The sequence below is a fragment of the Thalassophryne amazonica genome, chromosome 15 (assembly GCF_902500255.1).
Source record: "Thalassophryne amazonica chromosome 15, fThaAma1.1, whole genome shotgun sequence".
Taxonomy (NCBI): Eukaryota; Metazoa; Chordata; class Actinopteri; order Batrachoidiformes; family Batrachoididae; genus Thalassophryne; species Thalassophryne amazonica.
In genome coordinates this window covers 63,258,299-63,285,938 of record NC_047117.1, presented here as the reverse complement: position 1 = coordinate 63,285,938, position 27,640 = coordinate 63,258,299, and the positions used below count along the sequence as shown (strand labels likewise).

Genomic DNA, 27,640 nt, shown 5'->3' with positions numbered 1-27,640 from the left:
ATTCAAGAGTAATACAATTTTTGTCATTCATGATGTTATTCAGGAAAATACATAGAAATATTACTTAAAATTTGTCGTTTATCTACTGTGTACATTTCAATTTAGAAGCTAAAAATAAAAATTTTAGCTTGGCATCCTATTTTTCCATGAGCTGGACCATTTGAACAAGTTCAAAACAATACTGATACTTCTACTCAAACATGTCGGTTAACCTTTTATAAAGCCACTTTTCATGAGTTCTCTCTAGACTAACGGGATAACATCCACGTTCTCAGTTTGGGAGAACGTTAAATGGACTGCATTTATATAGCGCTTTTCCATCTGCGTCAGAAGCTCAAAGCGCTTTACAATTATGCCTCACAATCACACAGACACACTCACACGCAGATGTCAAGGTGCTGCCATGCAAGGCCCTCACTACACACTGGGAGCAACTAGGGGATTAAAGACCTTGCCCAAGGGTCCTCAGTGATTTTCCAGTCTGGCTGAGGTTTGAACAGAGGATCCTCTGGTCTGAAGCGCAACGCCTAACCACTAGACCAGAGGACTAACTCATTCTTGAAAGGGCAGAGAGGGTGCAGGTTTTCTTTGCAACCACCCACTCCACCAGTTTCACTGATTAACTGACTCCATCAAAGTGATGTTAATCAGTGAAATCACTGTCTATCTAGCGCTGCGATCAATTAGCCATTTAATGAGTAACAAGAATCATGACACTGAATGTCAAAGGAATTAACTGTCATCAAGATATGCAAAATACAAAAAGATAAGGTACAAGTGGCACAGCTACAGGAGACTCACCTTACAGACTGATCATTTAAAATTAAACTTCATTATTTGTTTCAACTCAAAAAGTAGAGGGTTTGCAATACCTACCACAAAGAAATACCACAAACATAGAGCTTTAACACTGGATAAAGTCATCCAAGATATGGAAGGAAGATTTGTCATAATCACTGGGTTCTTACATGGAGAACAAATTCTTAAGGGAAGTGTTTATACACCCAATACTTTTAACACCTCATTTTATTTAAAGTTACTGGCTAATATTCCCTTCTGATCACCTTATGTGTTACTTCAAGGGGATTTTGTAACTTTTTTGTAGTAATGAACCTAAAATTGCAGACGATCAAACATGGTGTGTGCCCTGAAATGACGCATGCACAATGAAGGCAGGGGGGACCAAGCTGTAGAGGGGACCGTTCAGTTTTCAACACCGGTACTAGCAATGTGTACCTAATAAAGTAGCCGGGAAGTGTAGATATTTCAATTTCAGTTTATTTTCATTTATATAGCAAAGTAAGGTTTAACCTTACCAACCCATAGAGCAAGCACACAGACAACAGTGGTAAGGAAAAATTCCCTCTGATGATTTGAGGAAGAAACCTCAAGCAGACCAGACTCAAAGGGGTGAACCTCTACTTGTGCCATGCTACTGACAACTGACAATACGATTCACAAATGAATATACAGGAAACATTGCCGGTGCACAGGACAGGAGGATGAAAGAAACAGACACCACTCCTCTCAATGGAGCTGCACCTCAAACAGAGAGAAAAAACAGAATCAGGCATCAGAAAATTAACAAATACAGTGTAATTTGTCAGTGTTAAGCAACAAGAAAAACAGAAGAGATACTAAGGTGATCGCCAGCCACTAGCCCTAAGCTTCACTAAAAGACCCAGAATTTAGATAAAGTTGAGGCCGCGGCCCGCTCTGTTTCCTAATAAAATTAGTTTTAAAGAGTAAAAAGCATAGTAACATACTATGCCAGTATGCTAGCCATATGAAAGGGAAAATAAGATACATATGCACACACACACAAAAGACGGTAATCTGTGAAATACTACTGACGTGGCTGAGGTCCAAAATGATGCATGCTCGGTGAAGGCCCTGCCTTCAGTGAGCATGCGTCATTTCTGAGCATCAGCGGTGGGTCAGCCACTCTCCTTTCCTTTTTTTTTTTTTACCTTGTGTGTAGTTTGTTAGTTTTCCCCCAGATGGCATGCTGCAGAGCCAAGGAACACCTGCTGCTCATCACTGCCACACACCTGACGTGCATGAGCGGCTCATCACCAGTGGGTCACTTAAACTCAGGCTTTCAGCTTTTTCACTGCCAGATTCTTGGTTTTCCATGCCATAAAGCCAGATTCTTGCATCACATCCTGCATGAGATTCCATGATCTTGACCCTGTCTTTCCTGCTGCTTCCATGCGCTCAGATGTCAGAGCTTTCCACGTCTTTTCAAGGTAACCTAGCCAGCTCTAATTCCCGTATTAGAGCTTCTTGATTTCTGTGGTGCTTCCAGACAATCTCCTGCGCGGCTTCCATGTCGCATATGCTCCTGGCTCCACGACTATCTGAGCCACGTCACTGTGAAACTCTCAGGCTCTCAGCTACAGAGCGCGCAGCTCTGCCATGCTTCAGTTAAGTTCCTTCATGTTCTATGAGATCCTGCTCTCATAGTGTTCCTGTCAGTGACTGTGCTTGACTAAGAACTGTATGAACTCTGATACTGAACCACTAAGAACTTTCCAAGTCATTTCTAAAGTCAAGTCCTACTTAATTGGAACTGCGTTCAGATACGCAGCACTTGACCTCTGAAGAAACTCAACTGTGAGCAATTCCTTAACAGCAAATGTCATTTCCTAGACTGCGAACATTTCTGGAAGAGTGAACATCCCCGTTTTAAGCATATAATGAACTGCTTGTTGTTAAAGGCTTCAGTGTTACGAGTGCAAGCCCTCACCTCTGTTCTCCTAGTTCCCGTCCTTGGCTCTGTGCACCCATCTGGCTCCAGATCCAGTTCCCATATACCCCAGGATTCCTTCTTGGTCTCAGACTCCCGTCTGTCCATGTGTGCACTGCAGCTCCCAGATGTTCCACCGCTACAAGCGGACCCTAACTTGGCTCAGCAGGCCCTCTAATAAATCTCTTTTCTTTCACAACTAGTTGTGTTCCTTGCCCCCAGTGTTTAAGTCCATCACCTGTAATGGTCCAGTCCTGTCTGGACCCCTAACCATAACAGTTTCACTGATTATCGCCTCGTTTCTGCTTAAAACTGCACTCCAGTCATTTATCTCAGCGACAGATATCTGAAGCTTTTGTACAACAATCATTTCCACATAAATTCAGCATTATCTATAAGTATAAAAGACAGTCTACGTATGTATACGGCACAGTTTGTGTTCACTATGACTATGCACAGCCACAGTAATTAAGCAATTGACACCAAACTATGGTGACTGGGGGCACCAAGGGGGAGGTCACTGGGGCCCTTAGGTTGAAAGCATACATGCGTGAACACACACGCGGTCAGCCTTATATACCATGGGGAAAATAAGTATTTGACCCCCTGTCAGTTTTGCAGGTTTTCCCACCTACAAAGAATGGAGAGGTCTGTAATTTTTTTCGTAGGTACGAGGTCTGTTAGAAAAGTATCCGACCTTTTTATTTTTTGCAAAAACCATATGGATTTGAATCACGTGTGATTGCATCAGCCAAGCTTGAACCTTCGTGCGCTTTCGTGAGTTTTTTCACGCCTGTCGGTTGCGTCAGTCGCCTGTGAGCAGTGGTCCACCCCTCTCGTTATTGCGAATAAATGTCTGAACGATTTGGAGCTTTGCTGCATCAAATTTTTCCAGAAACTGTGAGAGACCTCCAGGTGGACACCATTCGGAAAATTCAGATGGCTTTCAGGGACGATTTTATAGGGATTACACAGATTAAGGAGTGTTACAGCCAGTTTAAAGACCGCCCACAGCGGCTGAGAGCGCGGCGCACTCTGAGCGCCAATCGACAGGCTGAAACCCCGCTGAAACAACCAGATCATTTCCAACGTGAAGCTTTGTTGATCCTGGACGTCGTCTGACTTCCACAAAAAAGGCAGAAAGCGTGGACATCAGCACTTTTTTGGCACATTCCACTGTTACAAGAGTTTTTTTTCATGGAAAGAGAAGCGGAGGGATGCGGCACAAACCCACCTCCGTGTTGGTCTCACAGGACGGCTTTCAGACAGCTTTCGGTGGCTTTTCAGTCGTGTGACTATCGGAGAAATTGTGGATGACCTGGACATGCCAGAACATGTCCTGTGAGGCTTCATCACGGCGTTGCTTTGCGCCATGCGGCTCTACCGCGACGCGCGGAATTCCTCCGCTCGTCTTTCCATGACAAAAACTACTGTAACAGTGGAATGTGCCGTTCATTTCCAAACTGGACGCTGTGTTGATCCGGGACGTCGACTGACTTCCACAGGAATTGTGGAAGACGTGGACATCAGCACTTTTTCGGCACATTGAGACAGACGTGCGGAGGAATTCTGCGCGTCGCGGTGGAGCCGCATGGTGTCCCTGATCAACAAAGCCTTCACGTTGGAAATGATCTGGCTGTTTCAGCGGGGTGTGAGCCTGTCGATTGGCGCTCAGAGTGCGCCGCGCTCTCAGCCGCTGTGGGCGGTCTTTAAACCGGCTGTAACACTCCTTAATCTGTGTAATCCCTATAAAATCGTCCCTGAAAGCCATCTGAATTTTCCGAATGGTGTCCACCTGGAGGTCTCTCACAGTTTCTGGAAAAATTTGATGCAGCAAAGCTCCAAATCGTTCAGACATTTATTTGCAATAAAAATCCGACGAGAGGGGTGGACCACTGCTCACACAAAGCCTGCTCACAGGCGAATGACGCAACCGACAGGCGTGAAACAACTCACGCATGTGCACGAAGGTTCAAGCTTGGCTGATGCAATCACACGTGATTCAAATCCATATGGTTTTTGCAAAAAATAAAAAGGTAGGATACTTTTCTAACAGACCTCGTACACCTCAACTGTGAGACAATGTAAAAAAAAAAAAAAAAAATCCCGAAAATCACATTGTATGATTTTTAAATAATTAATTTGCATTTTATTGCATAATATAAGTATTTGACCCCCTACCAACGAGCAAGAATTCTGGCTCTCACAGACCTGTTAATTTTTCTTTAAGAAGCCCTCTTATTCTGCACTCTTTACCTGTATTAACTGCACCTGTTTGAACTTGTTACCTGTATAAAAGACACCTGTTCACACAATCAATCACACTCCAACCTGTGCACCATAGACCATTGCACCAAGACCAAAGAGCTGTCTAAGGACACCAAGGACAAAACTGTAGATCTACACAAGGCTGGGATGGACTACAGGCAAGCAGCTTGGTAGAAGACAACAACTGTTTTGATTATTTATTAGAAAATGGAAGAAACACAAGATGACTGTCAATCTCCCTCGGTCTGGGATTCCATGCAAGATCTTACTTTGTGGGGTAAGGATGATTCTGAGAAAGCTCAGAACTACACAGGAGGACCTGGTCAATGACCTGAAGAGAGCTGGGACCACAGTCACAAAGATTACATTTGTAACACATGATGCTGTCAGGGTTAAAAATCCTGCAGGGCAGCAAGATCCCCCTGCTCAAGCCAGCACATGTCCAGGCCCGTTTGAAGTTCACCATTGACCATCTGGATGATCCAGAGGAGGCATGGGAGAAGGTCATGTGGTCAGATGAGACCAAAATAGAGCTTTTTGGAATCAGCACCACTTACCATGTATAGAGGATGAGAACAACCCCAAGAAAACCATCCCAACTGTGAATCATGGGGGTGGAAACATCATACTCTGGGGGTGCTCTTCTGCAAAGGGGACAGGACCACTGCACCGTATTGAAGGGAGAATGGATGGGGTCAGGTATTGTGAGATTTTGGCAAACAACCTCCTTCCCTCAGTAAGAGCATTGAAGATGGGTCATGACTGACAATGACCCCATACACACAGCTAGGGCAACTAAGGAGGGGCTCCGTAAGAAGCATTTCAAGGTCCTGGAGTGGCATGGCCAGTCTCCAGACCTGAACTCAATAGAAAATCTTGGGAGGGAGCTGAAACTCCAAACCTGAAAGATTTGGAGAAGATCTGTATGGAGGAGTGGACCAAAACCCTGTTGCAGTGTGTGCGAAAACTTGGTCAAGAACTACAGGAAACGTCTGACCTCTGTAATGGCAGACAAATGTTTCTGAACCAATTGTTAAGCTCTGTTTTTCTAGGGGGTCAAATACTTATTTTATGCAATAAACATGCAAATTAATTATTTAAAAATCATACAATGTGATTTACTGGATTTTTTTTTTTTTTAGATTCTGTCTTTCACAGTTGAAGCGTACCTACGATCAAAATTACAGACCTCTCCATTCTTTGTAGGTGGGGAAAACCTGCAAAACTGACAGGGGGTCAAATACTTATTTTCCCCACTGTATTAAATCATGACCCGCTCATTGGAGCCCTTATTTTTGCAGTTCACATTGTACTCAGCTCAGGTAGCAAGCATCACACTTTACTTACTACATAGTAGCCACTGGCTAGGGTGGACTTTAATTACAATCCGAACAGGCCAACATGCGCTGCGTGCGAGTTAAGGCGCACTTTTTTCAATTAAAATATACCTGCTGTGTACAGCATACCAGAGCATTGCAGTGATATAACATGCTATCACCTTTTATCATCATTCACTTGAGTATCATGAATGTCACAAATTGCTCTATGAAAATTGACGACAACATACACACAATGCAACTTACCACACCTTAACTAAAGTGACATGAAATATACAATAACAGCTAAAATTCTTCTCCACTACCCGTGCGTAGAACAGGTAATTCAGCTAGTTTCATAATAAAAGGCAGAGGAAGTGATCAGAGCGCCTACTTTACTTCAGAGGGTCAGTCGCAACTCCCCAATTATCACCTTGATTTGCTTAAAACTGACTTTAGAATGTTTTAAGAGGTTTACTTTGTCATCTGATGGTTAATAATCACATTAGTCCCTTTGGGTTTAGAGAATCAGACTCAGACGTGCTGCTGTGGTCCGAAATGACGCATGTGCAGTGAAGGCAGGGCGGACCAATTTTTTAGTGGGGGGGGTCGCTCGATCAGCGACACCAGAACTAAAGATACAGGTGATAGTTAATCGAACACAAGGTGATTCAAAACTAAACAAACATCTAAGGGCGAGTGGGAAAACAAAACATAACCAAAGAATAAGAGAAATCATGAAACCACAACACAGAAAACACATTATTCAGAAACCAAAGCTGAACTCAGAAGTGAACAAAGTGCAACAAAATAAGAGGCAGTCAAAACACAAATGACTGTTGTGAAAGTGTAGGAACACGGACCCACAACAGGGGGCGCAAATGAACGGACAATGGAGGAAGTCAAATAACTCTTTACTGTTGTGAATAAGCACAACAAACATGGCGAATTACAATAATAGAAAAGTCAATTCACAAAATGTGTCACGTGGGCAGGCTCGAAGATAAGAGACGTCTGTCCAAAGCAGAACCGGAACCACACGATTTCCTCCGCCACCGAACCCCGGGAATACTGGAGCCGCCAAATCCCGAACTCCCAGGTGGCCACTGCCTCCGCTTGTCGGACCTGGTACTGCTGGCGAGGAACAAAACAGTTAGATGTGGGTGCGTTTGCACCCAGCAACACGTATGGTGGGAAAACACCTCCACCTCTCGTCGGAAGAAAACTACACAATATCTGTTATCCAAACACACAAAGCAACAGGTATTCCTGTCAGGAAGACAATATAGTCGGCTGAGAACGTTACCTCCTCGGTAGAGCGATATCTCGGCGAAGAGGTGGAGATGTCGTCTTGCTGATATACCACTGATGATCAGATGATTGGTGACAGCTGTCATAGGTGATAAGTGACAGCTGTCACCCCGGCTGCTCCTGTGAGGCGGCAGCGCCCTCTGGTGCCTGGAGCCCGCACTCCAGGCAGGGTGCCCTCTGGTGGTGGTGGGCCAGCAGTACCTCCTCTTCAGCGGCCCACACAACAGGACCCCCCCCCTCAACGGGCGCCTCCTGGCGCCCGACCAGGCTTGTCCGGGTGGCGGCGGTAGAAATCGGCCAGGAGGGCCGGGTCCAGGATGAAGCTCCTCTTCCCCCAGGAGCGTTCTTCAGGTCCGTACCCCTCCCAGTCCACCAAATACTGGAAGCCCCGGCCCATCCTACGGACATCTAAGAGCCGGCGCACAGTCCAAGCCGGCTCGCCATCGATGATCCGGGCAGGAGGCGGTGCCGGACCCGGAGTACAGAGGGGTGAGGTATGATGTGGCTTTATCCGGGACACATGGAAAACAGGATGGATCCGCAGTGAGGCCGGAAGCTGAAGCCGCTGGACTGATGACCTTGAGGATCGTGAAGGGACAGATGTAACGATCCTGCAGTTTAGGGGAGTCCACTTGGAGGGGAATGTCCTTTGTCGACAACCACACCTCCTGCCCTGGCCGATACGCAGGGGCCGGGGTCCGCCGACGGTCCTGCATGGGACTTTGCCCTCATCCAGGCCTTTAGCAAAGCAGAACGGGCGGCGCGCCACACCCGACGGCACTTCCGCAGGTGGGCCTGGACCGAGGGCACACCGACCTCTCCCTCAACCACCGGAAACAACGGGGGCTGGTACCCCAGACATACTTCAAAAGGGGAGAGGCCGGTGGCTGAAGACACATGGCTGTTATGGGCATACTCAATCCAGGCCAAATGGGTACTCCAGGCCGCCGGTGTGCGCGGCTGTCACGCAGCGCAGGGCCTGTTCCACCTCCTGATTGGCCCGTTCTGCTTGCCCATTGGTCTGAGGATGATTCCCGGACGAGAGACTCACCGTGGCCCCCAGTTCCCGGCAGAAAACTCCTCCAGACTTGCGAGGAGAACTGGGGACCGCGATCGGAGACGATGTCTGTTGGAATCCCATGCAGCCGGACGACGTGGTGGATCTGGAGGTCCGCTGTCTCCTGGGCAGTAGGGAGCTTCGGGAGGGCCACGAAGTGGGCCGCCTTGGAGAATCGGTCCACTATCGGAGGATGGGGTGTTGCCCTGGGACGGCGGGAGGCCCGTGACAAAATCCAGGCCGATGTGGGACCAGGGGCGATGAGGTACAGGCAGCGGCTGGAGCAGTCCCGATGCCCTGCGGTGGTCAGCCTTGCCCCTGGCGCAGGTGGTGCAGGCCTGGATATAGTCCCCGGACGTCGGCCTCCAGGGACGCCCACCAGAAGCGCTGCCGGACAACTGCCACGGTTCTTCGCACCCCGGATGACAGGAGAACTTGGAGCCGTGACAGAAGTCCAGGACTGCAGCCCTGGCCTCTGGTGGGACCGTAAAGTTTGTTCTTCGGCCCAGTTCCGGGGTCCGGGTTCCGTGCCAGGGCCTCCTGGACGGTTTTTTCTACGTCCCAGGTGAGGGTAGCCACGTAGCGGACTCCGGGATGATCCATTTTGACTTCGTCTTCATGCACCCGGGACAAGGCATCCAATCTCTGGTTTTTGGTCCCGGGGGCGGTAGGTGATCCGGAAGTCAAACGGCCGAAGAACAGTGACCAGCGGGCTTGCCTGGGGTTCAGTCCGCTTGGCGTGTCCTGATATACTCGAGGTTCCGGGGTCAGTGAAAACCGTGAATGGCACGGACGTTCCCTCCAACAGATGTTCTCCACTCTTCAAGAGCCTCTTTCACTGCAAGGCAGTTCTCGATTGCCGACGTCATAGTTCCGTTCGGCCGGGGTCAACCTGCGGGGAAAAATAGGCACACGGGTGAAGGACCTTATCGGTCTCTCCGCTCTGGGATAGCACGGCTCCTATCCCTGAGTCCGAGGCGTCCACTTCAACCACAAACTGGCGACTAGGATCGGGCTGCACCAGAACATGTGCAGACGAGAAGCGCCGTTCAACTCCTTGAACGCGGCATCGCACCGATCCGACCAGGTGAAGGGGACTTTTGGGCGAGGTCAGGGCTGTCAGGGGGCTACCTACCTGACTGTAGCCCTTAATGAACCTCCTATAGAAATTTGCAAAGCCCGTGACTGTTGCAGGCTTCCTACGGCTGGTAGGTGGGGCCAGTCCTCTCACCGCTGCAACCTTGGGCCGGATCAGGACGCCGGGTTGGGGGGAGATGATAAACCCCAGGAATGACAAAGAAGTGCGGTGAAACTCACACTTCTCGCCCTTCACAACAGCCGGTTCTCCAACAACCGCTGCAGGACCTGACGTAATGCCGGACATGGGTTCTCAGGATCCGAGAAAAAGAGGTATATCGGCTAGATATACGAAGACGAATCGGTGCAGGAAATCCCGCAAGACATCATTAACTAATGCTTGGAACGTTGCGTGGGCGTTGGTGAGGCCGAACGGCATGACCAGGTACTCAAAGTGACCTAAGGGGGTGTTAAATGTCGTCTTCCACTCGTCTCCCTTCCGGATCCGAACCAGGTGATACGCATTTCTAAGATCTAGCTTTGTGAATATTTGGGCTCCATACAGGGGCGTGAACACTGAATCCAACAAGGGCAACGGGTATCGGTTACGAACCGTGATTTCGTTCAGCCCCCTGTAATCAATGCATGGACGAAGTCCGCCATCTTTCTTTCCCACAAAAAAGAAACCTGCACCCATCGGGGAGGTGGAATTCCGGATCAACCCGGCAGCTAACGAGTCCCGGATGTAGGTCTCCATTGATTCGCGCTGAGGTCGTGACAGGTTGTACAGCCTGCTGGACGGGAACTCAACGCCTGGAACCAAATCAATGGCACAATCATACCGACGGTGCGGGGGAAGGGTGAGCGCCAGGTCCTTGCTGAACACATCCACAAGGTCATGGTACTCCACCGGCACCGTCCCAAGATTGGGCGGGACTCTGACTCCTCCCTAGCCTGGGAACCGGGAGGAACCGAGGAACCTAAACATACCCGATGGCAGGTCTCGCTCCACTGAACCACTACCCCGGACGGCCAATCAATCGGGGATTGTGTTTTAACATCCAGGGGAACCCGAGAATCACACGGGAGGTGGCAGGAGTCACAAAAAAACTCGATCTCCTCCCGGTGGTTCCCTGACACTACCAGGGTTACTGGTGGTGTCCTTATGTGTGATTAGAGGGAGTAGGGAGCCATCTAGTGCCCGCACCTGCACAGGTGAAGTAAGCGCCACCAGAGGGGAGCCCTGCCTCCCTGGCCCATCTGCTGTCTAGCAGATTCCCTTCAGAGCCCGTGTCCACCAGTGCTGGGGCCTGAAGGGTTAAATCCTCATAAAGGATTGTAACTGGGAGTCGTGTGGCAATATGGGTATGTCCCACGTGAAGTCTTGGCCCACCCCTGGCCCAGTTTCTAGGGGCGGGCGTTGGTGTTTAACCGTTCGGGGCAGTCCCTCACTTGATGCTATATTGAGCCACAAACAAAGCACGCTCCGCGGGCCAGCCTCCTCTGTCTATCTGGTGGCCTAAATGTGGCCCTGCTCATGTCCATAGCTTCATCAGCAGGGGGAGCTGTAACCACACGGAGCGTAGAGGCCGTGGAGCGTGGGGTGGGCGGAACTCGGTCGGAACCGGAAGGGAGAGGGATGGCGCGTGCCCGGCCACGCCCTTCGTCTCGTTCCCGACGGCGTTCTTCTAACCGATTGTCTAATCGTATAGCGAGATCAATAAGCCCGTCTAAATCCCGCAGTTCGTCCTTAGCCACCAGGTGCTCCTTCAGGACCAATGACAGTCCGTTTACGAAGGCGGCACGGAGGGCAGTGCTATTCCAGCTGGACCTCGCAGCCGCGATGCGGAAGTCGACTGCATAAGCAGCTGCGCTCCGGCGCCCCTGTCTCATTGACAGCAGCACGGCTGAAGCGGTCCTCTCCTCTATTTGGGTGATCGAACACTGTTCTGAATTCCCTCACAAACCCATCATATGTCTGAAGGAGCCGTGAATTTTGCTCCCAGAGCGCTGTAGCCCAAGCGCGTGCCTCACCGCGAAGCAGATTAATCACATAAGCTATCTTACTAGCATCAGTCGCGTACATGACGGGACGTTGTGCGATGACGAGCGAACACTGCATAAGGAAGTCCCGCGCACGTCTCCACACAACCCCCATACGGCTCTGGAGGGCTTATGTATGCTTCAGGGGAAGGTGGGATGGGTCATTGAACGACCTGTGGAACGTCACTGTTGCGCACAGGAATGGACAGGAGGGGGAGCCGCAGCAGTGCCCTGAGGGCGCGCTTCCACCTGCGCGGCGAGAGGCCTCCACCCTGCGGTTAAGGAGACATTCTGCTCTGTCATCATATCCAACCGAGCCGTAAAAGCGTTGAGTGATACGCTGCAACTCACCAATCATTCCTCCGCAGACGCCCTGTGCGCCCTGCTCTTCCATTGGCCGTTCAACAGCCAGTTGACGCCCCTCGGGGTCCATGACGTTGGCCGAGATATCCTGTTGTGTAAGTGTAGGAACACGGACCCACAACAGGGGGCGCAAATGAACGGACCAATGGAGGAAGTCAAATAACAACTCTTTACTGTTGTGAATAAGCACACACAAACACGGCGAATTACAATAATAGCAAAGAAGTCAATTCACAAAATGTGTCACGTGGGCAGGCTCGAAGATAAGAGACGTCTGTCCAAAGCAGAACCGGAACCACACGATTTCCTCCGCCACCGAACCCCGGGAATACTGGAGCCACCAAGTCCCAAACTCCAGGTGGCCACTGCCTCCGCTTGTCGGATCTGGTACTGCTGGCGAGGAACAAAAACAGATGTGGGTGTGTTTGCACCCAGCAACACGTATAGTGGGAAACACCTCCACCTCTCGTCGGAAGAAAACAACACAATATCTGTTATCCAAACACACAAAGCAACAGGTATTCCTGTCAGGAAGACAATATAGTCGGCTGAGAACGTTACCTCCTCGTAGAGCGATATCTCGGCGAAGAGGTGGAGATGTTGACTTGCTGATATACCACTGATGAACAGATTGGTGACAGCTGTCACCCCGGCTGCTCCTGTGAGGCGGCAGCGCCCTCTGGTGCCTGGAGCCCGCACTCCAGGCAGGGTGCCCTCTGGTGGTGGTGGGCCAGCAGTACCTGCTCTTCAGCGGCCCACACAACAATGACAACCAGAACTAAACAATGACCAAAACCTAAATCCTGGACATATGCTGGCTTGAGCAGGGGGACCTTGTGTGCCCTTCAGGACTTTAAAACTTGATGGCGTAGTGTGTTACTAATGTAATCTTTGCGACCGTGGTCGCATCTCTCTTCAGGTCATTGACCAGGTCCTTCCATGTAGCTGTGGACTTTCTCAGAATCATCCTTACCCCATAAGGCGAGATCTTGCATGGAGCCCCAGACTGAAGAAGCTTGACAGTCATCTTGTGTTTCTTCCTTTTCTATGAATTGCTCCAACAGTTGTTGTCTTCTCACCAAGCTGCTTGTCTATTGTCCCATCCCAGCCTTGTGCAGGTCTACAGTTTTGTCCCTGGTGTCCTTAGACAGCTCTTTGGTCTTGGACATGGTGGATAGGCTGGAGTGTGATTGATGGAGTGTGTGGACAGGTGTCTTTTATACAGGTAACAAGTTCAAACAGGTACAATTAATACAGGTAAGGAGTGCAGAATAGGATGAACTTGAAGTTTTCAGTTGGTGGACAGTCTTGCGGATAGCCTGAATTTAGTGCTAAAAACCACACTTGATAAGATTGCGCCTCCTCTACTAACCTTAGGCAGAAAGCTAGGGGTTTGGAACAGAAATAGCGTAGTTCCAAAGAGGTTTTCCACCTTGTGTGGCGTGAAGCTATTTTAGATTATAAAGCATGCTCTATTGGCTATGAAGTGGACCTATTACTCTGAATTGATCAACAAAAACAAGCATAACTCAAACTTTGCTTGATACGGTGGCATTTCTTTTCGTGGACAGCCACCTGTTCGTCGTTCTCCCTTTTCAGCACAGGGCTTTCTGGACTATTTCAAGAAAATAGAAGATAATTGTCAGGGCTTGTGATGGATTGACACAGGAAACAGGTGGAGACCAATGCAGACTCTCAGACATGGATGGCTGTGATGAATGAAAAGCTTTATCTTGGAACCAGGCAGTAGATTCGGTACACGGGTAATCAGATGAGGCAGAGGTATCAGAGAGGGTACAGGCTGGGACGTGGTCAAAAATACGAGCTGAGGTCATACCATCGGCGTCGAGGAGTATCACAGGCAAAAACAAAGGCAGAATCAAAATGCTAGCCGAGTATAGGATTAAGGCAAGGTGGAGGTCAGAGCAAACAAGCAAGGTCAAAACATTGAGAATCAAACAGGACATGAACTAAAGGCGAGAGAGTGAACAAAGTCAACAATCGGGCAGTGAGCTGTTGAACTGTGAGGGTTTAAATAAGGAGCAAACTAATCAGGGTGATGTGAAGCAGGTGTGTGGAAGTCTCTGGAACAGGGCGTGACCGGGGAGACAAAGTTTGGGCACATTACAAGATAGTGAAGGAAAGCACAGAGTGGAGTGATGAAAGAGACAAAGACACATGAGCAGGTGCAAGAGCGGGAGTGAATGAAACACAAACCAGACAATCAAAGTGTGAGACAAAGACACAATGGCAGGTGCAGTGATGAGTGGGAACATACTCGGATGGGTGTGAGGGAAACAGAGAACTATGAGCAGAGCTCAAATGGATTCTAAGGACCGAATAATATATTAACAAGACCAGACAGAGCGTGACCACGGGAACTGCAAAAAATAAACAGATGAAACTAAATGAGAAATAATGAAAACACAACCTGGCAGAACAAACTATATGCAAATGGAGACAAAACAAAACCGTGACTACGGAATTGTGCAATTAATAAAACAAGATAGCTGATAAACCAAAAATGGAAAAAAACTGAAGATAATAACAAAAGGTGCAACTGAAACATGTCAGCTTCAGTGAGATGATCACATTTGAAGCATAACTCCCTCTAATACAAAGAACGCAGTCCATGGTCAATAAATAATTTTTTAAAACCTCACATCCCAAAGAATGTGTAATAATGAGCCACAAAATAAAAACGCATCTCCCGAATGTTTACGCCACAGAACACCATAAATGACCCCACATAAAAGGCATATTTTCCATGTAATGACTACTTCTGTTAGGTCGCACTGACAGCCCCTATGTGGGCTGTGATTGAGGTGGGGGTGTATATCTATATGGGTGTATCATTACTCCCTTTATCTCAGGAATCTGGAGCACACAGTCTATGGTGGGGAATGATGTGATTGCAGCATAAACTCAAAGCTATGTGCTGCTGTTGCAATAACTAATCTTTGACACGTCTGGGTGAAAAAATATTATGAATTCATATTTTAGAAATTTAACACAAAAGCACAGAAGAAGTCAACAGAGCAAAAGATCGTGAACCGCAGGAAAGAAATGCAAAAGACTCAGGAGCAGCTGCATAGTCATTCTTCATATGCAGTCAGAGAATGGCAGAAGATCATTAACACCTGTGTTTTGTCACAGACTGTTATGACCTGTACAGTATTTGTGGAGTGAAGGGTGCTGTATAAATATTCTACATGGTTTACTGGTGGAGAATATTTTTCTTTTTGCTGTAATTTACTGCCCCTTCAAATATGTATAAATGTGATTGTTTTTCTCAAAGTTGTATTAATTGTATCTCCTGAAGGACGTTGACAGCACAGTAAAGGCAGCAGAGCAGAAACTGCAGGTATATTATGAACTAGAAGTGCTGTGTGACTTTTTGCATTAGCTGAATCAGACTGTTTATTTGTATTTGGGTTGATTTTGGCATGTTTCTCTGATATAACAGATGCACCAGGTGCTTCTGCTGCCCTTCTGATCATAGTAATAGTGTTCTCTCTCTGGGTGAAAATGTCGAGCTGTCATTTTCTGTCATCCAGCTCTTAATGGCCATCACACGACTAATACTTCTTGCAAATGTAACTAGTTTGCACACACACCACCTGTGTGCGTACATACGTATGAACACTCACCAGACACTTTATTAAGTACACCTTGCTAGTACCTGGTTGGACTCCCTTTTGCCTTCAGAACTGCCTTAATTCTTTGTGGCATCGATTCAACATGGTGTTGGAAAGAGATGTTGGTACATATTGACATGATGGCATCATGCAGTCACCCATTCAACACTCTGCACATTCTCCCCTGACCTCAGACATTAACAAGGTATTTTAGTCCACATAACTGCCGGCCACTGGATATCTTCTCTGTTTTGGACCATTCTCTGTAAACCCTAAAGACAGCTTTCTATGAAAAACTCAAAAGATCATCAGTTTCTAAAAGACTCAGCCCATCTGTCATCAACAACCATGCCACATTCAAAGTCACTTAAATCCCCCTTTTGCACAGCCCCTTCACACATAACACAAAGTTAGGGGAATCAGGCCAAAACAGGTCGACTGGGAGAGACCCAAAAAATTCCAACCGCTGTTGGGAGGGACAGACGGTCGGACAGCCGTGTACAAATGCAGTCCTATCCTGTTGCGACGGTTTTGTGCACGCTCGTGCACATGTATACAAACACAGTGCAACCACGTGAGAGATGTGATACCACATCACGCTCACACAGCAGTGGAAGCAGTTAAATGTACAAATGTACATAAAACCAAGGAAATGTGTAAGGACAAAATAATGAGAAAGCACAGACCATTATAAGAACAATAATGTACTGTTTAAATGTAAGACAATCATGTTACTAGTAATGATTAATTGATGCTTGATGACTTGACGGTCTGTGTTGGAAATGAGGAAACAAATAGAATTAATTTTGTCTGTTAAAATATTTCATTCCTGTCATAAAGAGCAGAGAATACAAGAATGATTGCCCTTCTTTCCTTTTTGTTCATGAACCATGCCCGTGGAAGCAAACAAGGACTTAATGAACTGGCATGAATGAAATGATGTGCTCACATCAATAAGCCACAGAGGGTCTGCACATCCAGCTGTCTCTGGCCAACTGGCGTACTAAAGGACACTGCGTCATGTGGACTATAACTGACGTGGTGGATGTGACATTTGCCTTGCCAGCTGGCCATTCACATGATCAGATGGATATTTTCACATGGGGCAGCCTGGCTGATGCTGTGTGAGGTGCAGCTGAACACGTTCCAAACGTGATATGTATTTTTTCCACCATGTCATGAGAGCTTGCATCGCGGTAGCGTGTTAAGAGGTGATGTTCTTCATGGCATGATATGCGTTCTCCAGCTGTGAGTTGCAATGACACAGCAGTCAGGTGTGACATGATGATCGCCTTGGTGATCATGCGTGTGATCATCTGACGGCTTCGTAGTCCAGCGGCTAAGGGACAAATTTTAGGGGAATCATGCACTTTTATACAAAAGCGCCAAAACTTTATCAGAGGTACTTTATAGTGTCCTGAAGTATCTAAGATCGGGAGACACTGAATCCATAAACGTCTACACTCTAAAAACTTGGGTTTAAGAGAATAACCATTTTCAGCCTTCTACAGCATATAATTCATGACAAACTCTTATACAAATGTGTTTTTAAGTTCATAATATAAACTTGAAGGTTATGAAAAATGTATTAAGGCTACGTAGGGATGCTTCAAATGTACTTCAGTGTGCTTACACTCTTAGAAAAAGCGTTAATCTAGGGAAAGTGACTATTGTCTAACTCATTGTGAATATCAATATACCTATGCAATATAGCTGTTTGCGAGCATAGGGCAAAGGAAAGATGCTACTCATGCACTCTAACATATTTACACTCTAAAAACAGTGTTTGAATGGAAAGAAATGCTTTTTTATTAATTACAAGAAATCAATTTTGTTTTTATGGCCATAACCATTATTATTGTTGTTGTTATTATTTTGTTATTGGTATTGAGACGATTATCACCATATTTTTTTAAGTGAAAACATTGTAAATACCTGGTTGGCAAACTTCCTAGATATGCACAAATGTTTCATGAATATTTTTAATGAACTACTCTCTACAGCTTTCATGCTAGGAAGATCACAGTGACCTAATTTTATGTCTCAGAGGTAGAGGCCTGTTAAAGATCCCTACAGGCCTGAAATGAGTCCTGTACCTCTTTCCATTTTGAAACATACCACCCTGCTAATGTATAAGGATATATGACACGTATGACGCCGCACGACGGATATACATGATCACATAAGCTCAGTATAGCTTTGCACTAGTTGCAGTAGCCATTCTCTACAGCTTAACAATGTCCAATCTTGATCACTGCCCCCTACATAATAACCATATGATCGTATTGTCATATGAATAGCAAAATATACACTGTATTATAACCATCAATCAATCAATCAATCAATTTTTTATATAGCGTCAAATCACAACAAACAGTTGCCCCAAGGCGCTTTATATTGTAAGGCAAGGCCATACAATAATTATGTAAAACCCCAACGGTCAAAACGACCCCCTGTGAGCAAGCACTTGGCTACAGTGGGAAGGAAAAACTCCCTTTTAACAGGAAGAAACCTCCAGCAGAACCAGGCTCAGGGAGGGGCAGTCTTCTGCTGGGACTGGTTGGGGCTGAGGGAGAGAACCAGGAAAAAGACATGCTGTGGAGGGGCAGAGATCGATCACTAATGATAAATGCAGAGTGGTGCATACAGAGCAAAAAGAGAAAGAAACAGTGCATCATGGGAACCCCCCAGCAGTCTACGTCTATAGCAGCATAACTAAGGGATGGTTCAGGGTCACCTGATCCAGCCCTAACTATAAGCTTTAGCAAAAAGGAAAGTTTTAAGCCTAATCTTAAAAGTAGAGAGGTGTCTGTCTCCCTGATCTGAATTGGGAGCTGGTTCCACAGGAGAGGAGCCTGAAAGCTGAAGGCTCTGCCTCCCATTCTACTCTTACAAACCCTAGGAACTACAAGTAAGCCTGCAGTCTTAGATCGAAGCGCTCTATTGGGGTGATATGGTACTACGAGGTCCCTAAGATAAGATGGGACCTGATTATTCAAAACCTTATAAGTAAGAAGAAGAATTTTAAATTCTATTCTAGAATTAACAAGAAGCCAATGAAGAGAGGCCAATATGGGTGAGATATGCTCTCTCCTTCTAGTCCCCGTCAGTACTCTAGCTGCAGCATTTTGAATTAACTGAAGGCTTTTTAGGGAACTTTTAGGACAACCTGATAATAATGAATTACAATAGTCCAGCCTAGAGGAAATAAATGCATGAATTAGTTTTTCAGCATCACTCTGAGACAAGACCTTTCTGATTTTAGAGATATTGCGTAAATGCAAAAAAGCAGTCCTACCTATTTGTTTAATATGCGCTTTGAATGACATATCCTGATCAAAAATGACTCCAAGATTTCTCACAGTATTACTAGAGGTCAGGGTAATGCCATCCAGAGTAAGGATCTGGTTAGACACCATGTTTCTAAGATTTGTGGGGCCAAGTACAATAACTTCAGTTTTATCTGAGTTTAAAAGCAGGAAATTAGAGGTCATCCATGTCTTTATGTCTGTAAGACAATCCTGCAGTTTAGCTAATTGGTGTGTGTCCTCTGGCTTCATGGATAGATAAAGCTGGGTATCATCTGCGTAACAATGAAAATTTAAGCAATACCGTCTAATAATACTGCCTAAGGGAAGCATGTATAAAGTGAATAAAATTGGTCCTAGCACAGAACCTTGTGGAACTCCATAATTAACTTTAGTCTGTGAAGAAGATTCCCCATTTACATGAACAAATTGTAATCTATTAGACAAATATGATTCAAACCACCGCAGCACAGTGCCTTTAACCTATGCAAACAACCTTTTAAAAAAAGCAGGATACAGGGCTAAAATCAAATGTCTCCCGCTTTGACATGACTTAATATAACCTAAAGAGTCCCTGGACAAAGTTTGGCGCTTTTGTAAGAAAGTGCACGATTCTATCCCTTAACTGCTGGACTATCGGTGCACCTGCATCTGATCGCCTCGGTGTGCGCGCCTGGGCCGTGATCTGACGGCTTCGGTGTACCTCCATGCACTGGCATCATCTGATTGCCTTGGTGGGCACACCTGGGCCGTGATCTTCAGCAATACTGTGTCACATGATGTGGCTGTCCTGTCAGATGGGCCGCTGGCCAGAGGATGCCACATATGGGGTTTATATGAGATCTATATGGGATGACTGTGTTAGCTGACGGTGGGAGCTGTCAGCAGGATGTACATACAGCACAGGCTGCTGCATGGTTGGTGTCTGCGCAGCCCAGCACTGTGACACACACCTGGAGCAGCTGAGTTTTTTATTTATCTCTGTTGTGATGGTGTGGGCATGCTGCTGGCCAGTGATTCCACCTCCAGCGGGACATGCTGGATATGCCATGATGGGTGTTCCACAGCTGTCAGCTGTTCCATCATGGACATGACAGCCATCCAGATGTGCACGCTGTGCTGTACAGTGACTGCACTGCACTGCACTCTGGCTGCTCTTCAAGCCTTCGCCACCTCGGCCACACCTCTACAGTGTTGGATCGTGGTTTGGCGGAGGGGAGCACAACACACTCACAGTGGCGGCGCCAAGAAATTTTCGTTGGGGGGGCTGGGGTAAAAGTTGGAGGGGCGCCACAAAATGTCATCGAAATGAACAATATATAGTAAATTGCTTATAAATACCAAGGTATATGTTTTAGTCACCCATGCTCCTCTAAAATGTGGTATCAATGCACGCATACATCACTTAGAATGATTGCAAGTTCAGTAAACGTGCACATAGGTATAAATAAAGATAAGTGAAGTTTTAAGAGTGGCCATAATAAATATTTAAAACAGCTAAATTTTTGGAGAATGGAGTTAAATTTGTCTCATTAGTACTTGCAAATGCACAGAGGGTGATTTACAAATATCCTTTGATTTGCACACATGCTCTGTGATCCACAAACACAAATTTCTGATTTGTAACTTCTGTGTTTTTTACAAATAAATGTTTATTTGCAAAACTGAAAATTCTGTGAAGTGTAATTCAACATTGGTGGATCACCTAACACACACATTCATCACTTTGCTCAGTTACGCAATATTGAGACATTCTCAGTGCAAAACTGCAGTTGAGATCCACAAATATGTCAGTCACTATTTACATTATTGACAGAATTATTGGGGGGACTGGGGGGGGAGCTTGGCTCATTATTGGGTGGGCTTAAGCTCCCCCTTAACGCCGCCACTGCACTCCCATGCCATTTGTGTTGCTCAGCGCGGACACAACACACTGACCATCCTTTGAGCTTTCATCACCTCGACAATGGTGTCCCGGGCATCACATGTGTGCTGGCCATGCAAATGGGCCCACATTTTCTAAGTGATCCGCGGCTGCTGTTGGAAGTTCATGGTGGCACCTCGATTCTGGCCGAGCGTGAGTCGAAAGGCCATTCAGTGCCATTTGCCCTCATTCGGCCGTTGGTGTGAAGGCGAGCTCATTCACCATATCTGGCCAGGCTTTGATGTAGCAGATCAGTTTGTGCAGCCCCTTGACTGTGGGGCAACCTGCATATGACATGCTATACAAATGTTGCGACCATCTTGATGCCGTTTGATTGGGTTTCCAGCACAAGTGCAACGTGAATTGGAGTTCAAGTGCTGTGGCCAAATGGTTGTGCCGACTGCTGTGCAAGGCGCTTGAGTGCCATTCCAATTTTTCACGAGTGCCTTCTGAATCCTCCTTCGTGTGCCATTCGGCCACATTCGTGTTACATGTGAAGGGGCCATCACATTCTGATGCTCAATTTGAACTTCAGCAAGTTGTCTTCACCACGTCAAGATGTCATTGCATTGAGTTGTTGCCATGTGATTGGCTGATTAGCTTGACGGCCACATTGTATATGAGGCGATCCACCCACCTTACTGATGGGGCGTGCTGAGTCACAAAAAAAAAAAAAAGCATGAGACTGGGCTGGATTTTTCCACATTCTACAAGACCAAGAAAAGGCAACATGCACACTCGAATTCATCCAAAAGGTTAGATACTTTGAGCAATACATTTGGTGCCTTTTAGTGTGTTATTAATCTGTTAATAACATAACTTGATTTTTACTCTGTGGAAGAAACACTATCACTTTTCAGGCATTTTGTTGGAATTAACCCTGAGAGAGGCACTGAAGGTGGTTGGGGCAAAGTCCTATAACAGAAAACGGACAAAGTCACCTACAAAACGCCAACATTATTCATTCCACATGTATCCACTCTGCTGATGAGGCTCATGGATTTTGAATAGGACTTCATTTATGATGGGGAGTTTACTAAATCCCATTATTCACATGCAGTTTTGGACAGAGGTTTACATACAGTACACTCATGGACATGAATGTCATGGTCATTTTGGCCTTTTCATGATTTCTTTGAACTGTTCTTTTGCCAAGCTGGAATGATTGCACACCATACATCATTAATGATATCAAAAAACAAGAATTGGGTGCATAAGTTTGAATTTAAATTGGATCTTCTCTAATCCACAGACCACATGCAGCCTCAAATATACATACATTCTCTTAAATCTTTTAATAAGTGGTACTGAAGGTTCTACAGTGTCTTTTAATGTGACTAGGCCAAGACCTATTAACTCCTCATTAGTGATCATGATTGACTACATCTGATGATTTATTTTTGCCAGTATAAAAAGGATGTTTTTGACAGCACTGAGACTGACCAATGGGAAACTCCAAGGAACTCAATGAAGACAGGAGAATTGTAGATTTATACAAGTTGGGACGGTCTCTTGGAGCCATTTCTAAACAACTGCAAATTCCATAATCATCAGTTCGAACAGTTGTATGTAAGTACAAGTTAGTCAGATGTGTCACCACTTTCCCAAGATCTGGAAGAAGACCCAAACTGTCACCCTCAGTTGAGAGGAAATTGGTTAGGATGTTCAGGAACAACGCAGGAACCACCAAGGCTCAGGCTGATGATGAACTGGAAACTTTTGGAACACCATTGCCACTATCCACAGTGAAGAGAGATTTACATCACCATGGACTGTGAGGGTGCTGGCCAAAAAAGAAGCCCCTGTTCCAAAATGGACACCTTCAAAGCTAGAATGCAATTTGTAGCTGCCCACATAGACACATGAAATGCCTTCTGGAGAAAAGGTTTATGGTCAAATGAAAGATTGAGCTGTTTGGCCACAATATGTTTGTTGGAGTAAAGGTGAGGGTTTCACCTCAACCAGCTGTCAAGCATGGTCGTGGTAGCATCATGCTCTGGGGCTGCGGTGCTGCTAGTGGGACTTGTGCATTGCACAAAATGGATGGAATAATAAAGCAGACGGCACGGTGGTTAGTGGTTAGCACTGGTGCCTCACAGCAAGAAGGTCATGGGATTGATTCCTAGCTTTTCTGTGTGGAGTTTGCATGTTTGCCTCATGTCTGTGTGGGTTTCCCCGGGCACTCTGGTTTCCTCCACACAATCAAAACATGCTTATTTAGGGTCTGCTCCTTTCTCTGCCCCTGACCAAGGCAGCGTCTCTACATCTGGAGCTGGTCCCTGCGTGCTGGACTGTGGCTGCTCAATGCTCCTAGTGGTTGAATTGTGTCTAACTCGTGTTGACTGTCGTGTTGATTGTTGTTCTGTTACTGATATTTGCATTTTATGTCCCAGTGATGTCTCGTCCAGTTTATGTTTAGTTGTATGTCTAATATAGCCTCTGTTACTGCACATTTGGAGTTTGGGGAAACGCAATTTCTGAACATGAACAAAACAGAGGGGGCAAAACTGAAACTAAGGTGGGGAGTCGAGGAGTGGAAAACCAGTGATAACGAAAAAGAGAGGACGTGACACAGGAAAGTGAATACACTAAACATGACAAAAACTATTGACAGAATAGGAAATAAATGAACAAATCAAAACCAGGGACTACGTAATGCAATGAATGACTAAACCATAAATAAATGATACACAGAATAAAACTGGTAACAGAAGCATTACACAAAGTACAGAAACAGAAAACCAAGACTTACATTCAAATGTATTAATTTATATAGCGCCAATTCACGATAAAATCGTCTCAAGGCGCTTCACACAAAAAAAATTCAAAATTTAAAACAAAAAAAGACCATAAAAGAAAGACAACCATAAAAGAATACAAGAATAAAAACACTTCATAATACTAATGATAAAACAGAGAAAACAAATGAGTCTTTAAACGTGACTTAAAAATCTCCACAGTATCAGACTGCCCAATGTGTGCTGGGAGATCGTTCCACAGAGCTGGGGCACGGTAGGAGAAAGCTCTGACCGGCAGACTTTTTATTCACCCTGGGAACACAGACGTCCTGCACCCTGACAACGTAGGGCCCGAACTGGTACATAAGGGCTTACCAGGTCAGCCAGATAGGGAGGTGCAAGTCCATGAACGATTTTATAAACTAATAACAGTACTTTAAAATCTGATCTTGCATGAACAGGAAGCCAGTGCAGGGACGCCAAAACGGGTTTAATGTGGTCAAACTTTCTGGGTTGTGTCAAAAGTCTGGCAGCAGTGTTTTGAACCAGTTGAAGACCCCTAATCCTGGACTGCGGTAAGCCAGAAAACAGAGCATTACAATAGTCCAATCTAGAAGAGACAAGTGCATGAATCAAAGTCTCAGCATCAGCCATAGACAGGATGGGACAAATCTTCGCTATATTTCGCAAATGGAAGAAAGCAGCTCGTAATGTCTCTAATGTGGAGATCAAAGGACAACGTAGGATCAAAAATTACTCCAAGGTTCCTCACTTTATCCGTATGATGTATAACACATACATGACTTCATATAATAATATGAAAAGTAAAACTGTAAAACCCTCAGTGGAAGCCTATACCAAATAAGGAGAAAACCCAGACATGAAGCCCGCGCCGGAGCAGATCCTGACAATTTTCAAAATTAAGCCTGAATTCTTCTCCACCAGAAATGGTATAATAAATTAAAATGTGTACAAAAAAGGCCCTGTGTGTGATTTCATATACTGTATCTGAGTTCTGGTCACAATCCTCACAAAAATCTGCAAAATATAACAAGATAAAATGAAAAAGAATGATGTGGAAATGAATGACAAGATGACAGTGGAAGCCACAGGTAATTTTCAGCCCCCCCGAGTCCATGCTGTGTCTGTGAGACAAAGTGATGAAGAGAGGCAGATAGACTATGGAGTCTATGTGACATTCACATGATCAGTCAACTATAATACCTTTGAAATCATGTAGTCTGCTTCAGAGTTTACCTGCAGGATGCTGCCCAGAAGGCAAAGTGACATTGATCCACATTGAAGTTTGATGCTGAATTAACTTAGAAAATACATTGGATCTGACAACTGGATCAACATAGATATTCAATGCAATATTCAGCTTATTATAATACACGTGAAAATCAACAAGTAGCACCTGCTACTTTGTGAAAATAAATATGCTTCCTATGAGGAGTGGCATGGTGGCTTAGTAGTTAGCACTGTTGCCTCACAGCAAGAAGGTCGTGGGATCCCTTCCCACCTGGTCATTTCTAGTTTGCATGTTCTCCCCATGTTAGTGTGGGTTCCCTCCGGGAGCTACGGCTTCCTCCCACTCCCAAAGAGACCAAAATAAATTTCTTGGAGTGATCATACATATAGACAGCAAAATCAGATGGTAACCTCATTTAAGCCATGTTAGATCAAAGCTGGCAAAATGCACCGCAATCCTGGGGAAGACAAAATACATACGGGACTATAAAGCCTTACACATACTCTGTTCCACACTGTTCATTTTACCATATCTGTCTTACTGTGTGGAAGTATGGGGAAACAACTACAAATGCACCCTGCAGCCACTATGCATACTACAGCAAAGAGCAATAAGGATAATAAATAAAATGGGATACAGAGAACACACCAACCCACTATTTCTAAAATCAAACATCTTGAAGTTTATGAATTTGGTCAGATTTAAAACATCACAAATCATGTACTTGTACAAAGCCAGAAACAATTTACTGCCGAAAAATGTACAAAATCTATTTATGGAAAGAGAAGGTGGCTATAATTTCAGAGGAGAATTGAACTTCAAAAAGAATAGAAGTCGAACTAGTAAGAGAAGGATGTGCACAATCTGTGGGGTGGATTTGTGGAACAGTTTGGAGCTGGAGCTCAAACAGAGCACCAATATAAATAATTTTAAAAGAATGTCAAAAAAAAAAATCTTATGTAGTTACAGGTTCACTAAAGTATTCAAAATGGTAAAAGAAAGTTTACCAATACTGGTGATTCATTGTGATTGTTTTCATATTACTGTTTGTAGTCTGATAGAAATGTTATATTGACACGGTATAAATGGGTTTGGGCATTTAAAAGCTAGACAGCCTCAGCCTTTTTCCACTCAGCTACGTGTTTTTTTTCAGTATTTTATGTATTTTCCTTCTTTTGTTTGATTTTATTTAATATGTATATATCGCGGACATGACGAGTGAAGCTCTTCAGCATCTCACCATATCATTTAGATCCTTCAGACTTTTTTTTAGTAAATGCTTCTGTGGAGCATGACTAAAACCTTTCAGCTTCAGCAAACCCCCCACCTTTTAAATATTTTTTTTTGCCTTTCATCTTCTGGGGGGCTCTGCTCCTCCCCCGGACCCCCACCTTTGTAAGCATTTTTCTTTTTTGCCTACAATATGGCCAAATTATCATATTGCAATGCTGTCATATCAATCTATGATTTCACACAAAGTACAGCAACAGTGAAAATTAAACATTCTTAAACAAAACCATAATAATACCACATTAATTTTGCACTCATCATAAGCTTAGGATACAGTGCCCCCCAAAAGTATTGGAACACTTGGTATTCACACATATTACGAGGTCTGTTAGAAAACTATCAGACCTTTTTATTTTTGCAAAAACTATATGGATTTGAATCATGTGTGCTTGCATCAGCCAAGCTTGAACCTTCGTGCGCATGCGTGAGTTTTTTCACGCCTGTCGGTTGCGTCATTCGCCTGTGAGCACACTTTGAGTGAGCAGTGGTCCAGCCCCGTCGTCGGATTTTATTGTGAGGAAAATGTCTGAACGATTTGGAGCTTTGCTGCATCAAATTTTTCCAGAAACTGAGAAACAGCCAGGTGGAAACCATTCGGAAGATTCAGACGGCTTTCTATGGGGATCACACAGATTAAGGAGTGTTACAACCGGTTTAAAGATGGCGCACAAAGGCGGAGGGCGCGCGGCGATCGACAGGCTCAAACAACCAGATCATTTCCAGCTGTGTTGATCCGGGACGTCGTCTGACTACTACAGAAATGGCAGAAGAGGTGGACATACCAGGTTTTCGGCACATTCCACTGTTACAGGAGTTTTTGTCATGGAAAGAGGAGCGGAGGATTTCGCACGGAGCCGCTAATGGCATGGGACAAAAGCACCTCCGTGTTTGTCTCACAGGACACGTAACATGCCCAGCTCTTGCCACCATTCGGAAGATTCAGACGGCTTTCGGTGGGCTTTTCAGTCGTGTGACTATCCGAGAAATTGTGGACGATCTGGACATGCCACAACATGTCCCTGTGAGGCTTCATCACGGCGTTGCTTTTTGTCCCGCGCCATTAGCGGCTCCGTCCCGACGTGCGAGGGGGTCGGACCCACTGCTCACTCAAAGCGTGCTCACCGACGAATGACGCAACCGACAAGCGTGAAAAAACTCACGCTATGCGCACGAAGGTTCAAGCTTGGCTGATGCAAGCGCACATGATTCAAATCCGTATAGTTTTTGCAAAAAATAAAAGGTCGGATAGTTTTCTAACAGACCTCATATGTTAGACAGACTAAAAAGAAATAAGATTATAAAATCA

The 27,640-nt window shown here is 45.6% G+C and overlaps 1 long non-coding RNA gene across 1 annotated transcript; it reads right to left on the bottom strand.

The window, feature by feature from the left end:
- Nucleotides 1-1,045: 1,045 nt before the first annotated feature.
- On the bottom strand, nt 1,046-25,973 carry LOC117526504. Its single transcript, XR_004565312.1, has 4 exons — nt 25,906-25,973; nt 22,436-22,440; nt 17,349-17,353; nt 1,046-1,056 (listed from the first exon to the last, which is right to left on the bottom strand). It is a non-coding gene; the product is annotated as an uncharacterized LOC117526504 (long non-coding RNA).
- Nucleotides 25,974-27,640: the final 1,667 nt, after the last annotated feature.